Consider the following 13,608-nt stretch of genomic DNA (forward strand, 5'->3'; position numbering starts at 1 on the left):
TCTGCCTGGCCCTGCACACTGACTCCAGCACCACACACTCCTTTCCCCACTGTCCCAGCGCCCTACCTGCATCCTCAATTTCTGCACTGCAGGGAGCTGTCTCCTGGTGGCGGGTCCGGCAAACTTCATCACTGCCGAGTAATGTCACGCGGCTCCGGCTCTGACACAGACTCCGGCTCTCTCGAACCTCCTCCCTCCCTGGAGAGCCGCGCTGCGGCTTCCCATGGTCGGCGGCATGATCATGCAGTCCCTCGCTCCTCTCAGCGGGAGCGTGGTACTCTCTGCGTCCTCCCGCCCAGCAGCAGCAGCCTCCTGACGCGCATGTCTGACAAGTAACGTCAGAGCAAGCGCACAGTGCCAGAGTGCATCCCAGCGGAGCGCGTCCCCGGGGACCCTCCCATTATTAAAAAGTGAGTCCTCATCCTCCGTTTTGGGGTAAAATACGCGCTATAGCGCGTTTTTGCGAACACTGAGTAAGTGTTATATTCTTGGGGGGAGAAATCGGAGATATATACATTCAAATGGGATCATCAGTGCCATTTCCCTGCATTGGTTATAAGGCACAATGGGGCAGATGTATTAACCTGGAGAAGACATAAGGAAGTGATAAACCAGTGATAAGTGTAAGGTGATAAAGGCACCAGCCAATCAGATCCTAACTGTTAGTTTACATATTGGAGCTGATTAGCTGGTGCCTTTTTCACCTTGCACTTATCACTGGTTTATCACTTCCTTATGCCTTCTCCAGGTTAATACATCTACCCCAATAATCCCTACGGCTACCTGCGTTTTGAAATAATATTTATAATGGGCTATCCCCCGAACCCCTGGGAGGTGGATGCTAGGTTTAATGCATAAAAATAGAATTAAATATTGTCTGTTACAGTAAGACTCCAGATCCCAGCAAGCATGCCCCTCATGCCGGCAATTGGAGAACCACAAGTTTCAGCATCCTTGGGCAATAAGGGCATGTTGATTAGCTGCACCCACTGACTGGCTGAGAGAGGAGTGACTCTTAGCCAATCAGCGCTTAGGTGTAGGAAACCATGTGGGCAGCTGTTAGAATGGGCGTAGGGCTGTATATACAGTATGTATTTACAGTGCTTCCATATCCGCTGGATCAGATTAGCATTTTCCTATTTTGCCAAGACACCTGAAATACTACTTTAACAAGGGAATTGATCAGCATCATGTACGTATGCACCGCAATGCACATGCGCGTCGGACAACAACAAAGGGTCTCGCCGGTCAGCGACAGGATGGTGCGAAAAATCTGATCTCATGGGCGTTCGCAAGGTGATTGACAGGAAGAGGCCGTTTGTGGGTGGTAACTGTCTTGGGAGTGTCTGGAAAAACGCTGGTGTGCCCAAGCGTTTTCAGGGAGGGTGCCTGACGTCGGCTCCAGCCCCGATCAACCTCTTCTCATCGCACTGTAGGAGTAAGTCCTGGGATGTGCAGAGACTGCACACAGTGGATTTTTACAGCTCTGCGTACACTTACACAGCAAATGGTAATGTGGTAATGTATGATTGCCATCACCTGTGGTGAGCTAGTTAATTGATAAGAAAGGTGTTTCACCACAGGTGATGGCAATCATCCATTATCAGGAAAGGCCAGGAACAGAGCATTTTCTCCCTCATGGAGAGGGTCAGGTAGGCAAGTATGGATCTCAGTCACCCCCTAGGTTACACCTTCATACACCAGGCTTGCAGTTCAGGTTGTTAAGCAGTTCTCCAAACAGCATACAGTATGTTCCAGCAGTACAGGTTGATCTCAGCTCATAGTAGCACAGGATCATATCACAGGATTCCGTCCAGTGGGATCTTGACCACATCCCCATATCACAGTATAATTCAGTGGCCCTGACAATCCCACACCCTCTTCTGGATGCTAGTCACCATCAAAAGCAGTGCCCTGAACACATATTTAAATACTGATCACAGGTGCAGTTTAATTAATTAGCCTAGCTCCTGGCTGACAACTGATTGAGGCAACACCTGGACTGGACCCTTCAGTCCTGCTGCTTTTGCTCTGCTAAACCTGGGATATCTGGACATTTCACATTAACATAATTCCCAACATGACCCTCACCAGGAGGGACACAGTGCTCTGCTCCTGGACTTCCCTCTTAATGTATGATTGCCCTCACCTGTGCTGAAACACCTTTCTTATCCATTAACCTGTTCAACACAGGTGCCAGCAATCATAAATTAAGAGAAAAGTCCAGAAGCAGAGCATTGTGTCCCTCCTGGAGAGGGTCATGTTGGGAGGTATGCATTAACATCATGTGGATTTACGCTGTCCCTGCCACACTATATTGTCACCTTGGCGCTGTGATCATTCTATTTTCTCTGACGTCCTAAGTGGATGCTGGGACTCCGTAAGGACCATGGGGAATAGCGGCTCCGCAGGAGACTGGGCACAACTAAAGAAAGCTTTAGGACTACCTGGTGTGCACTGGCTCCTCCCACTATGACCCTCCTCCAGACCTCAGTTAGAATCTTGTGCCCGGCTGAGCTGGATGCACACTAGGGGCTCTCCTGAGCTCCTAGAAAAGAAAGTATATTTTAGGGTTTTTTATTTTCAGTGAGATCTGCTGGCAACAGACTCACTGCTACGAGGGACTAAGGGGAGAAGAAGCGAACCTACCTGACTGGAGATAGTTTGGGCTTCTTAGGCTACTGGATACCATTAGCTCCAGAGGGATCGAACACAGGACCCGACCTCGATCGTTCGGTCCCGGAGCCGCGCCGCCGTCCCCCTTACAGAGCCAGAAGCATGAAGATGGTCCTGAAAATCGGCGGCAGAAGACTTCGGTCTTCAACAAGGTAGCGCACAGCACTGCAGCTGTGCGCCATTGCTCCTCATGCACACCTCACACTCCGGTCACTGATGGGTGCAGGGCGCTGGGGGGGGGGGGGGGCGCCCTGAGCAGCAATATTAACACCTTGGCTGGCAAATTAATCACAATATATAGTCCTAGAGGCTATATATGTGAAAAATACCCCTGCCAGAGATCCATAAAATGCGGGAGAAAGTCCGCCGAAAAAGGGGCGGGGCTATCTCCCTCAGCACACTGGCGCCATTTTCTCTTCACAGTGCAGCTGGAAGACAGCTCCCCAGGCTCTCCCCTGTAGTTTTCAGGCTCAAAGGGTTAAAAAGAGAGGGGGGGCACTAAATTTAGGTGCAAAATTGTGTATTATAGCAGCTATAAGGGAAAAATCACTGTGGGAAGTGTGAATCCCTGTATTATATAGCGCTTTGGTGTGTGCTGACATACTCTCTCTCTGTCTCCCCAAAGGACTGTGTGGGGTCCTGTCCTCAGTCAGAGCATTCCCTGTGTGTGTGCGGTGTGTCGGTACGGCTGTGTCGACATGTTTGATGAGGAAGGTTACGTGGAAGGCGGAGCAGATGCCGATAAATGTGATGTCGCCCCCTGTGGGGCCGACACCAGAGTGGATGGATAGGTGGAAGGTATTAACCGACAGTGTCAACTCCTTACATAAAAGGCTGGATGACGTAACAGCTGTGGGACAGCCGGCTTCTCAGCCCGCGCCTGCCCAGGCGCCTCAAAGGCCATCAGGGGCTCAAAAAAAAAAACGCCCGCTATCTCAGATGGCAGACACAGATGTCGACACGGAGTCTGACTCCAGTGTCGACAAGGTTGAGACATATACACAATCCACTAGGAACATCCGTTGCATGATCTCGGCAATGAAAAATGTGTTACACATTTCTGACATTAACCCGAGTACCACAAAAAAGGGGTTTTATGTTTGGGGAGAAAAAGCAGCCAGTGTTTTGTTCCCCCATCAGATGAGTGAATGAAGTGTGTGAAGAGGCGTGGGTTCCCCCGATAAGAAACTGGTAATTTCTAAAAAGTTACTGATGGCGTACCCTTTCCCGCCAGAGGATAGGTCACGTTGGGAGATATCCCCTAGGGTGGATAAGGCGCTCACACGTTTGTCAAAAAAGGTGGCACTGCCGTCTTAGGATACGGCCACTTTGAAGGAGCCTGCTGATAAAAAACAGGAGGCTATCCTGAAGTCTGTATATACACACTCAGGTACTATACTGAGACCTGCAATTGCCTCAGCATGGATAGTGCTGCTGCAGCGGGGTCTGTTACCCTGTCAGGACAGGGATACTATTTTGCTAACCATAGAGCATATTAAAGACGTAGTCTTATATATGAGGGATGCACAGAGGGATATTTGCCAGCTGGCATCCAGAATTAATGCAATGTCCATTCTGCCAGGAGGGTATTAGGGACCCGGCAGTGGACAGGTGATGCTGACTTTAAAAGGCACATCTGCCTTATAAGGGTGAGGAATTGTTGGGGATGGTCTCTGGGACCTCGTATCCACAGCAACAGCTGGGAAGAAAATTTTTTTACCTCAGGTTTCCTCACAGCCTAAGAAAGCACTGTATTATCAGGTACAGCCCTTTCGGCTTCAGAAAAGCAAGCAGGTCAAAGGCGCTTCCTTTCTGCAAGGGAAGAGGGAAAAAAGCTGCACCAGACAGCCAGTTCCCAGGATCAAAAATCTTCCCCTGCTTCCTCTGAGTCCACCGCATGACGCTGGGGCTCCACAGGTGGAGCCAGGTGCGGTGGGGGCGCGTTTTGGGAACTTCAGCGACCAGTGGGCTCGCTCACAGGTGGATCCCTGGGTTCTGCAAGTAGTATCACAGGGATACAAGCTGGAGTTGAGGCGACTCCCCCTCGCCGTTACCTCAAATCAGCCTTGCCTGCTGCCCTCGGAGAAAGGGGAGGTAGTACTGGCGGCAATTCACAAGCTGTACTTCCAACTGGTGATAATCAAGGTACCCCTCCTTAAACAAGGCCGGGGTTACTATTCCACAATGTTTGTGGTACCGAAACCAGACGGTTCGGTGAGACCCATTCTAAAATTGAAATCCTTGAACACTTATATACGAAGGTTCAAGTTCAAAATGGAATCGCTCAGGGCGGTTATTGCAAGCCTGGACGAAGGGGATTACATGGTATCACTGGACATCAAGGATGCTTACCTGCATGTCCCCATTTACCCTCCTCACCAGGAGTACCTCAGGATTGTGGTACAGGACTGTCATTACCAATTCCAGACGTTGCCGTTGGTCTGTCCCCGGCACCGAGGGTATTTACCAAGGTAATAGCCGAAATGATGATACTCCTTCAAAAATAAAAAAAGGGAGTTATAATTATCCCTACTTGGACGATCTCCTTATAAAGGCGAGGTCCAGGTAGCAGTTGTTGGTCGGAGTAGCACTATCTCGGGAAGTGCTACAACAGTACGGTTGGATTCTGAATATTCCAAAGTCGCAGCTGGTTCCTACGACGCGTCTACTGTTCCTGGGTATGGTTCTGGACACAGAACAGGAAAAAGTGTTTCTCCCGGAGGAGAAGGCCAAGGAGTTGTCATCTCTAGTCAGAGACCTCCTAAAACAAATACAGGTGTCGGTGCATCAATGCACGCGAGTCCTGGGAAAGATGGTAGCTTCTTACGAAGAAATTCCATTCGGCAGGTTCCATGCAAGGATCTTCCAGTGGGATCTGTTGGACAAGTGGTCCGGGTCGCATCTTCAGGTGCATCGGCTGATAACCCTGTCTCCAAGGGCCAGGGTGTCGCTGTTGTGGTGGCTGCAGAATGCTCATCTTCTAGAGGGCTGCAGATTCGGCATACAGGACTGGGTCCTGGTGACCACGGATGCCAGCCTTCGAGGCTGGGGGGCAGTCACACAGGGAAGAAACTTCCAAGGACTATGGTCGAGTCAGGAGACTTCCCTACACATAAATATTCTGGAACTAAGGGCCATTTACAATGCCCTAAGTTAGGCTAGACCCCTGCTTCAACACCAGCCGGTGCTGATCCAGTCAGACAACATCACGGCGGTCGCCCATGTATACCAAAAGGGCGGCACAAGAAGCAGTATGGCGATGGCAGAAGCCACAAGGATTTTCCGATGGGTGGAAAATCATGTGTTAGCACTGTCAGCAGTGTTCATTTCCGGAGTGGACAACTGGGAAGCAGACTTTCTCAGCTGGCACGACTTCCACCCGGGAGAGTGGGGATTTCATCCAGAAGTCTTCCAAATGATTGTACACCATTGGGAAAGGCCACAGGTGGACATGATGGCGTCCCGCCTCAACAAAAAGCTAAAAAGATATTGCGCCAGGTCAAGGGACCCTCAGGCGATAGCTGTGGACGCTCTGGTGACACCGTGGGTGTACCAGTCGGTTTATGTGTTCCCTCCTCTTCCTCTCATACCCAAGGTACTGAGGATAATAAGAAAAAGAGGAGTAAGAACTATACTCATTGTTCCGGATTGGCCAAGAAGAGCTTGGTACCCGGAACTTCAAGAACTGATCTCAGAGGACCCATGGCCTCTGCCGCTCAGACTGGACCTGCTGCAGCAGGGGCCCTGTCTGTTCCAAGACTTACCGCGGCTGCGTTTGACGGCATGGCGGTTGAACGCCGGATCCTGAAGGAAAAGGGCATTCCGGAGGAAGTCATCCCTACGCTGATTAAAGCTAGGAAAGAAGTGACCGCAAACCATTATCACCGCATATGGCGAAAATATGTTGCGTGGTGTGAGGCCAGGAAGGCCCCGACGGAGGAATTTCAGCTGGGCCGTTTTCTGCACTTCCTACAGTCAGGGCTGACTATGGGCCTAAAATTGGGTTCCATTAAGATCCAGATTTCGGCTCTGTCGATTTTCTTCCAGAAAGAACTGGCTTCATTGCCTGAAGTTCAGACATTTGTTAAGGGAGTGCTGCATATTCAGCCCCCTTTTGTGCCTCCAGTGGCACCTTGGGATCTCAACGTGGTGTTGGATTTCCTAAAGTCGCATTGGTTTGAACCACTTAAAACCGTGGATTGGAAATATCTCACGTGGAAAGTGGTCATGCTGTTGGCCTTGGCTTCGGCCAGGCGTGTTGTCAGAATTGGCGGCTTTGTCATGTAAAAGCCCTTATCTGATTTTCCATATGGATAGGGCAGAATTGAGGACTCGTCCTCAGTTTCTCCCTAAGGTGGTATCAGCTTTTCATTTGAACCAACCTATTGTAGTGCCTGCGGCTACTAAAGACTTGGAGGATTCCAAATTGTTGGACGTAGTCGGGGCCCTGAAAATTTATGTTTCCAGGACAGCTAGTGTCAGGAAAACTGACTCGCTATTTATCCTGTAGGCACCCAACAAGCTAGGTGCTCCTGCTTCAAAGCAGACTATTGCTCGCTGGATCTGTAGTACGATTCAGCTTGCACATTCTGCGGCTGGACTGCCGCATCCTAGATCAGTGAAAGCCCATTCCACGAGGAAGGTGGGCTCTTCTTGGGCGGCTGCCCGAGGGGTCTCGGCTCTACAACTTTGCTGAGCAGCTACTTGGTCGGGGTCAAACACATTTGCTAAATTCTACAAGTTTGACACCCTGTCTGAGGAGGACATAGAGTTTGCCCATTCGGTGCTGCAGAGTCATCCGCACTCTCCCGCCCGTTTGGGAGCTTTGGTATAATCCCCATGGTCCTTACGGAGTCCCAGCATCCACTTAGGACGTCAGAAAAAATAAGATTTTACTCACCGGTAAATCTATTTCTCGTAGTCCGTAGTGGATGCTGGGCGCCCATCCCAAGTGCGGATTGTCTGCAATACTTGTGTATAGTTATTGTTTAACTAAAGGGTTATTGTTGAGCCATCTGTTGAGAGGCTCAGTTATATTTCATACTGTTAACTGGGTATAGTATCACGAGTTATACGGTGTGATGGGTGTGGCTGGTATGAGTCTTACCCGGGATTCAAAATCCTTCCTTATTGTGTCAGCTCTTCCGGGCACAGTATCCTAACTGAGGTCTGGAGGAGGGTCATAGTGGGAGGAGCCAGTGCACACCAGGTAGTCCTAAAGCTTTCTTTAGTTGTGCCCAGTCTCCTGCGGAGCCGCTATTCCCCATGGTCCTTACGGAGTCCCAGCATCCACTACGGACTACGAGAAATAGATTTACCGGTGAGTAAAATCTTATTTTCATTTAAAAGAAAAAGAAAAAAAAAATACATATATATATATATATATATATATATATTTATTGGAATGACGAAAGATAAATGTCTTTAAAATGTTGAAATTGCTAATTGCAGTGACTGATAGTCTTTTTTTGTGCTCCGAGTGCCTCTTGAATCATTTTGCTGTTGCACACCATGTGGGGGACACCGATGTGGGATGCCTTACTAATTTATCAAGAGTGCTGGATTCTACGAATATTATATGTATATATATATATATAGAGAGAGAGAGAGAGAGAGAGAGAGCTTTTACAAGTTAACAGAACATAAAGACTATAATTAAAGCAAATTAGGAGGGTTCAATTTTCCTCTCATTCTTTCCATGTCCAAGTCTTTTATCTTCATTTTTTGTCTTAATTTCCCTTCATTATTTTTTTTAAATTATTATTCTAGAACTCATTGGGATGGCTCCAAAGTCTGCATTAGATTGGGTGGATGCCTACAAAATAACTAGGTTTCCACTAATTTAATTTATAACATTAGCTAATTATATTAAGCGTATCTAGATTGACAGGAATTAGGAAATTCAAAACAGCAATTGTATTATCAGTTATTGCTAATGGACATTTTTGCTTCTGACACATCATTGGATAGCATTTTTTACTGTATCTCATATTATATCTTCACGGAAATAGCATCATCTTCCTATACTATTATATACAGGGTATAAACAAATGGTACAGAGCGTATTGTTAAGGATTAAGATATATTGTCTTTGATATCTTGTGATTAATATCTGATTAGGTTAGTAATAATTTCCCAAAAAAATAGCTTGGCCTTTGTTCAGTAAACTCTTGAATTGGGTGTGTTTGTGTCAGGGCTGGCTTGAGGAATGTTCAACCTGTGCGGCCGAACAGGAACTCCACCCTCAGTGGGGGCACCGATTTTTCCACCGCCATATTCCCTCCTGAGGTCCCAAGGGGAGCACCGCCAACAAAAAAATCTGGCCCCTAGAAGATCTGTTCCTAAGTAGTCTAAATAAGAGAAGGAAAAGCACCTGCACTGCTTGTGAGATCTTACATTCTAAAGGTGAGGGTAAGACAGACTTTGTGATACAGATGGGGTAGACAGTGAGCGTGTAACAGAGAGGATGAGAGACGACTTGGTTTGATGAAGAAGTGGGTCTTCAGAGTCTTTTTGAAGTTTTGTTGAGAGGTGGAGTGTCTGATTGGGAGAGGTACTGTAGAGAATTCCAGAGAAAGGGAGCAGCACATGCAAAATCATGGAGGTCGGAGTGGAGGAAGTAATCAGGAGAAGCAGCGTGCATTTGTGGAGCGAGGTGGAAGGGCAGGAGTGTTAAGGTACAGTAGATAAGATCAAAGATGTAAATGGGAGAGGAATGAGTGAGGGCCTTACAAATGAGTGTGAAAAAACCTGAATTGAATTCTGAAGGGAATGGGGAGCCAATGTAGGGCTTGTAAGAGAGGGGAGGTGGACGAAGTATGTTTTGAGAGGAAGATGAGCCAAGCAGCAGCATTAAGGATAGATTGGAGTAGACAGAGGCAGTTTTCAGGGAGGCCAGCTAAAAGTAGATTACAGTAGTCCAATCTGGAGATGACCAGTGAGTGGATGAGGGTCTTAGTTGCATCCAAGGTGAGAAAGGTCTGATCTTGTAAATACTTTTGAGATGGAAACAGAAGGACTGCGAGAGGAACTGAATTTGTGGTTTGAAGAAGAGGGAGGAATCAAGGATTACCCGAAGACAGTGTGGGCTAGAGGAGATAGTAGTGCTATCAATAGATAGTTAATTTGTTAGAGGTGAGAGTATGTGGGACGGTTGGAAGATGATTAGCTCAGTCTTAGACATGTTAAGTTTAAGAAAGCACTGGGACATCCAAGAAAAGGCAGCTGAGAGAGAGAGTTGGAGATACAAGTGAAGAGAGGAGTGAGAGGTCAGAGGAGGAAAAGAAGATTTGAGTATCACAAGCATAGAGATGATAATGGAAGTCTATGGGGTGTATTCAATAAGAGTCGGAAACTGCCGTCTTGTCAGAAAGACGTCAGCTTCCGACTAATTTAGGTCGTAAGGGGTTCCGACGTATTCAATAGGGGCTGATTTTTATCTGACAAGTCGGAAATTCCTGACTTGTCGGAAAACACGTGGATCAGCGGAATAGCCGCTGATCCGCGTGCTTCTGTTCGAAACGGGTCTAAATCGACCAGATTTGGCCCCGTTTCCGACAACCTCAATCCGACTTTTAAAAAAGTTGGATTGAGGTGAGGAGACGGGGGGAGTGGGGCGAGGCAGGAAGAGAGTGCTTACCAACGGGCACGGCTACCTCCGGCGGCTCCCTCCGCCTTGTCCCTCCAGCGGCTCTCTGTGAAATCACACACGGTGAGCTGCTGACTGCAGCAGCATGGACAGGGCACAGGGAATGACTCTTATTGAATACACCCCTAAATAGCTAATGAGCTTACCTAAAGAGGACGTATAGAGAGAGAAATGGAGATGCACATGTTATATCTGCCCCCCCTGCAGTGCAAATGGGGGGTAATTCAGAGTTGATCCCAGCAGCACCTTTGTTAGCAGTTGGGCAAAACCATGTGCACTGCAGGTGTGGCAGATATAACATGTGCAGAGAGAGTTAGATTTGGGTGGGTTATATTGTTTCTATGCAGGGTAAATACTGGCTGCCTTATTTTTACACTGCAATTTAGATTTCAGTTTGAACACACCCCACCCAAATCTACATCTATATGCACGTTATATCTGCCCCCCGCCCCCCCATGCAGTGCACATGGTTTTTCCCATTAGCTGACAAATTTGCTGCTGCGATCAGATCTGAATTAGGCCCCCAACCCGGTGCTCATAATAAAATCACGTAGACACTGATATCTCTTACTGTAGCTTTACATTCGCTGTCATACATTTGCCTACTGGTAAGCCACCTGCCATGCCAGGGTGCCTCTACTTTTGGTGGTCCTACTCTCAATGATAAATACATGTCGATATTATACTGTTGACATTGTGACCGGTGACAACATATATCACACCTGCTGGCACTATGCAAATATATATTAATAGTGATCTGGATTTTGAACCCTGTGCCTATTTGCCCAATTTGATGACTGAAGTGTGAGTACCGGTCTCCCAGCAATGCTAAGCCATCCCTATAGAACCAAAGTTCAAAAATGCCATTTTGTTACATGATGTTCTTTCATTTACAAACATTTTATATGTTTAGTGCATCTTAGGGCACTCGTTACCAGATCCCTGACCGCGTAGTCATCACTAAAGGCTAGTTCCAAAATGATAACTTTGAAAACCTCTACAGTCAAAGGGCACCTCCGTCTCTTGGTAAATACCACCCCCTCCCCGTTTGGTTGTTCTGATCCCTTGACATATTTTTGGCCAGTCTAAGCATTCCCGTGCCTCGTATATGTTACATTTTATTTTGTTCTTCAGCCTTCCTCTCCTTCACTCCCATTGTGAAATGTTGCGCATTTCTGCAATCCTAAGTACCACTACGACTAATTTTTTTTCCCCCTCGACTATGAAAATTTTGTTTGTACGCCAATAATTTTTGCATGCTATGCGTACTCAAGCCAACGATAACACACAGGTAATATATATAAGCCCAGGAGCTTACTTGGCACAGCTTCCCTCTCTAGCACACATCGTTTTCCAGTACACTGATCCCCAAAGTGGTCCTCAGATATTTGCCTAAAAAATTCAATCCCCCTCGTATTGTTACCTAACATCTAAGGGAAGTCATTTTTCCGAACTGTTAACTTTAGGAGTTTATAATTCTGCGCCTTGAGCAATAAAAAAATGATAATAATTCAGACAGTTTTAATGTTTAACAAATATGTTTATAACCAAAGTAGCTCAAGTTTATAAGTGTATGGATTTCAAATGGCAATGTGGAATGTGTTAGAATACTGCCTTAAAGCAAGGCTAGTGTGTTATTCTAGATGGGCCTGCTTTGATGCTAGGGTAATATTAGAAAATTGTGTCTGTTTTGTCTTGTGCGTTAACTTGGATGGCCTCTCCGTGCAGCTGTGTTCAAATAAAGCTCAGAGTCTTTCCTTGACCCTTGTGATTTTGCCTCTAGCTCTCTCCATGCTGAGTAGAAGAAATTTTGATTAATGTGACACGCTGTCAAATCTGGACGTTATATTACTATTAAGTGCATCATTATGTTATCTTGCAAAAATGTGGTAGTTCACCTGACAGATATAATAGCTGTTTCCCCTGCAAAGCAAAGGGTGCGCTGAAATATATCACAGTTAATGTCGACTTTGACAGACAAACAACCTTTGGTCTTGGTCAGTGTTCAAGGAGTCGTCTGTTTTATATATAACGGATACATCTGAGATGTTCTCATCTCTTCTTTCCAGAGCATATTAAATAATTAGTATTTTAAAATATATATATATGTATTTCCGATGTACTGCAAATCACTTAACTTGTTGCAAGGTTGTGTGTGGGTGGTACAGGCTCACCTGTCCTGGGAACACAGAACAGATGCTATTGTACAGACCACCCAGGTAGCTCTCATATGTACGTCCATGTATATGTATGTATGATCGAACACAGACGATAGCAAATAAAGGGGCAGATTTATTAAGCCTGGAGAAGTGATAAAGCAAGGTGATAAGTGCAAGGTGATAAGGCACCAGCCATTCGGCTCCTAACTGTAAATTTACATATTGGAGCTGATTGGCTGGTGCGTTATCACCTTGCACTTATCACTGCTTTATCACTTCTCCAGGCTTAATACATCTGCCCCAAAGGGCCTTATCCATAGATGTACAATATTTTTGCCGCCGGTCTTTGTATTGCGCTGTGTAAAGACACGCCCCCGTTTTCTGGAACGCTCCTCGTTGCGGCCCTCAAATGCCAAAAGCATGTCAATCAGGAAGCGGTTACCATACCGCTAGACGTTATCACGGAGGTCACAATGCCGATGCCGGAATCCCAATTAGCGCTGAAATACCGACGCCGGAATCCCGACGCCACAGGCTTTTCTCCCTCTATGGGTGTCCACAACACCCGTAGAGCCAGAATAAATCCAGTGGCGGACGCACCAAGCCAATGTGCCCGCAGCATGGCTAGAGCTCGTCCTGCTGCTGGCATACCAGTGGCCGGGATCCCGCTGTCAGTATACTGACGGTCGGGATCCCGGCTGCCGAGATTCCATACTGATCCCATGTCAATCATAGACTATAGGAAATAATTCTTAGAAAATAAATGTAGGTCCCGCTAAACTTGCACTGTAGCCATCCCTGAGAGCACAATTATCACTTTTATCTGGTAATAGGTCATCTTCATTTACATTTGGATGCTTTTTGGAGACTTTGGAGGACATTTACTAAGCAGTGATAAGAGCGGAGAAATAAGCCAGTGGAGACGTTTCCCATGGTAACCAATCAGCACTGAAGTAACATCTATAATTTGCATACTATAAAATGATACAGAGCTGCTGATTGGTTGATGGGGCAACTTCTCCACTGGCTCACTTCTCCGCTCTTATCACTGCTTAGTAACTGTCCCCCTTTATTTTATCTAAAAAGTTTCTGCACAGCTCCTCTCATCAGTAGAAGCAGATTTTT

General features: G+C 46.8%; 1 protein-coding gene across 1 annotated transcript in view; it reads left to right on the forward strand.

The window, feature by feature from the left end:
- LDAH (lipid droplet associated hydrolase) overlaps positions 1-13,608 on the forward strand; it is a 499,788-nt gene that overhangs the window by 348,903 nt on the left and 137,277 nt on the right. The gene's annotated exons all lie outside the window — the stretch shown is intronic.

The sequence above is a fragment of the Pseudophryne corroboree genome, chromosome 4 (assembly GCF_028390025.1).
Source record: "Pseudophryne corroboree isolate aPseCor3 chromosome 4, aPseCor3.hap2, whole genome shotgun sequence".
In the NCBI taxonomy this organism is placed as follows: Eukaryota; Metazoa; Chordata; class Amphibia; order Anura; family Myobatrachidae; genus Pseudophryne; species Pseudophryne corroboree.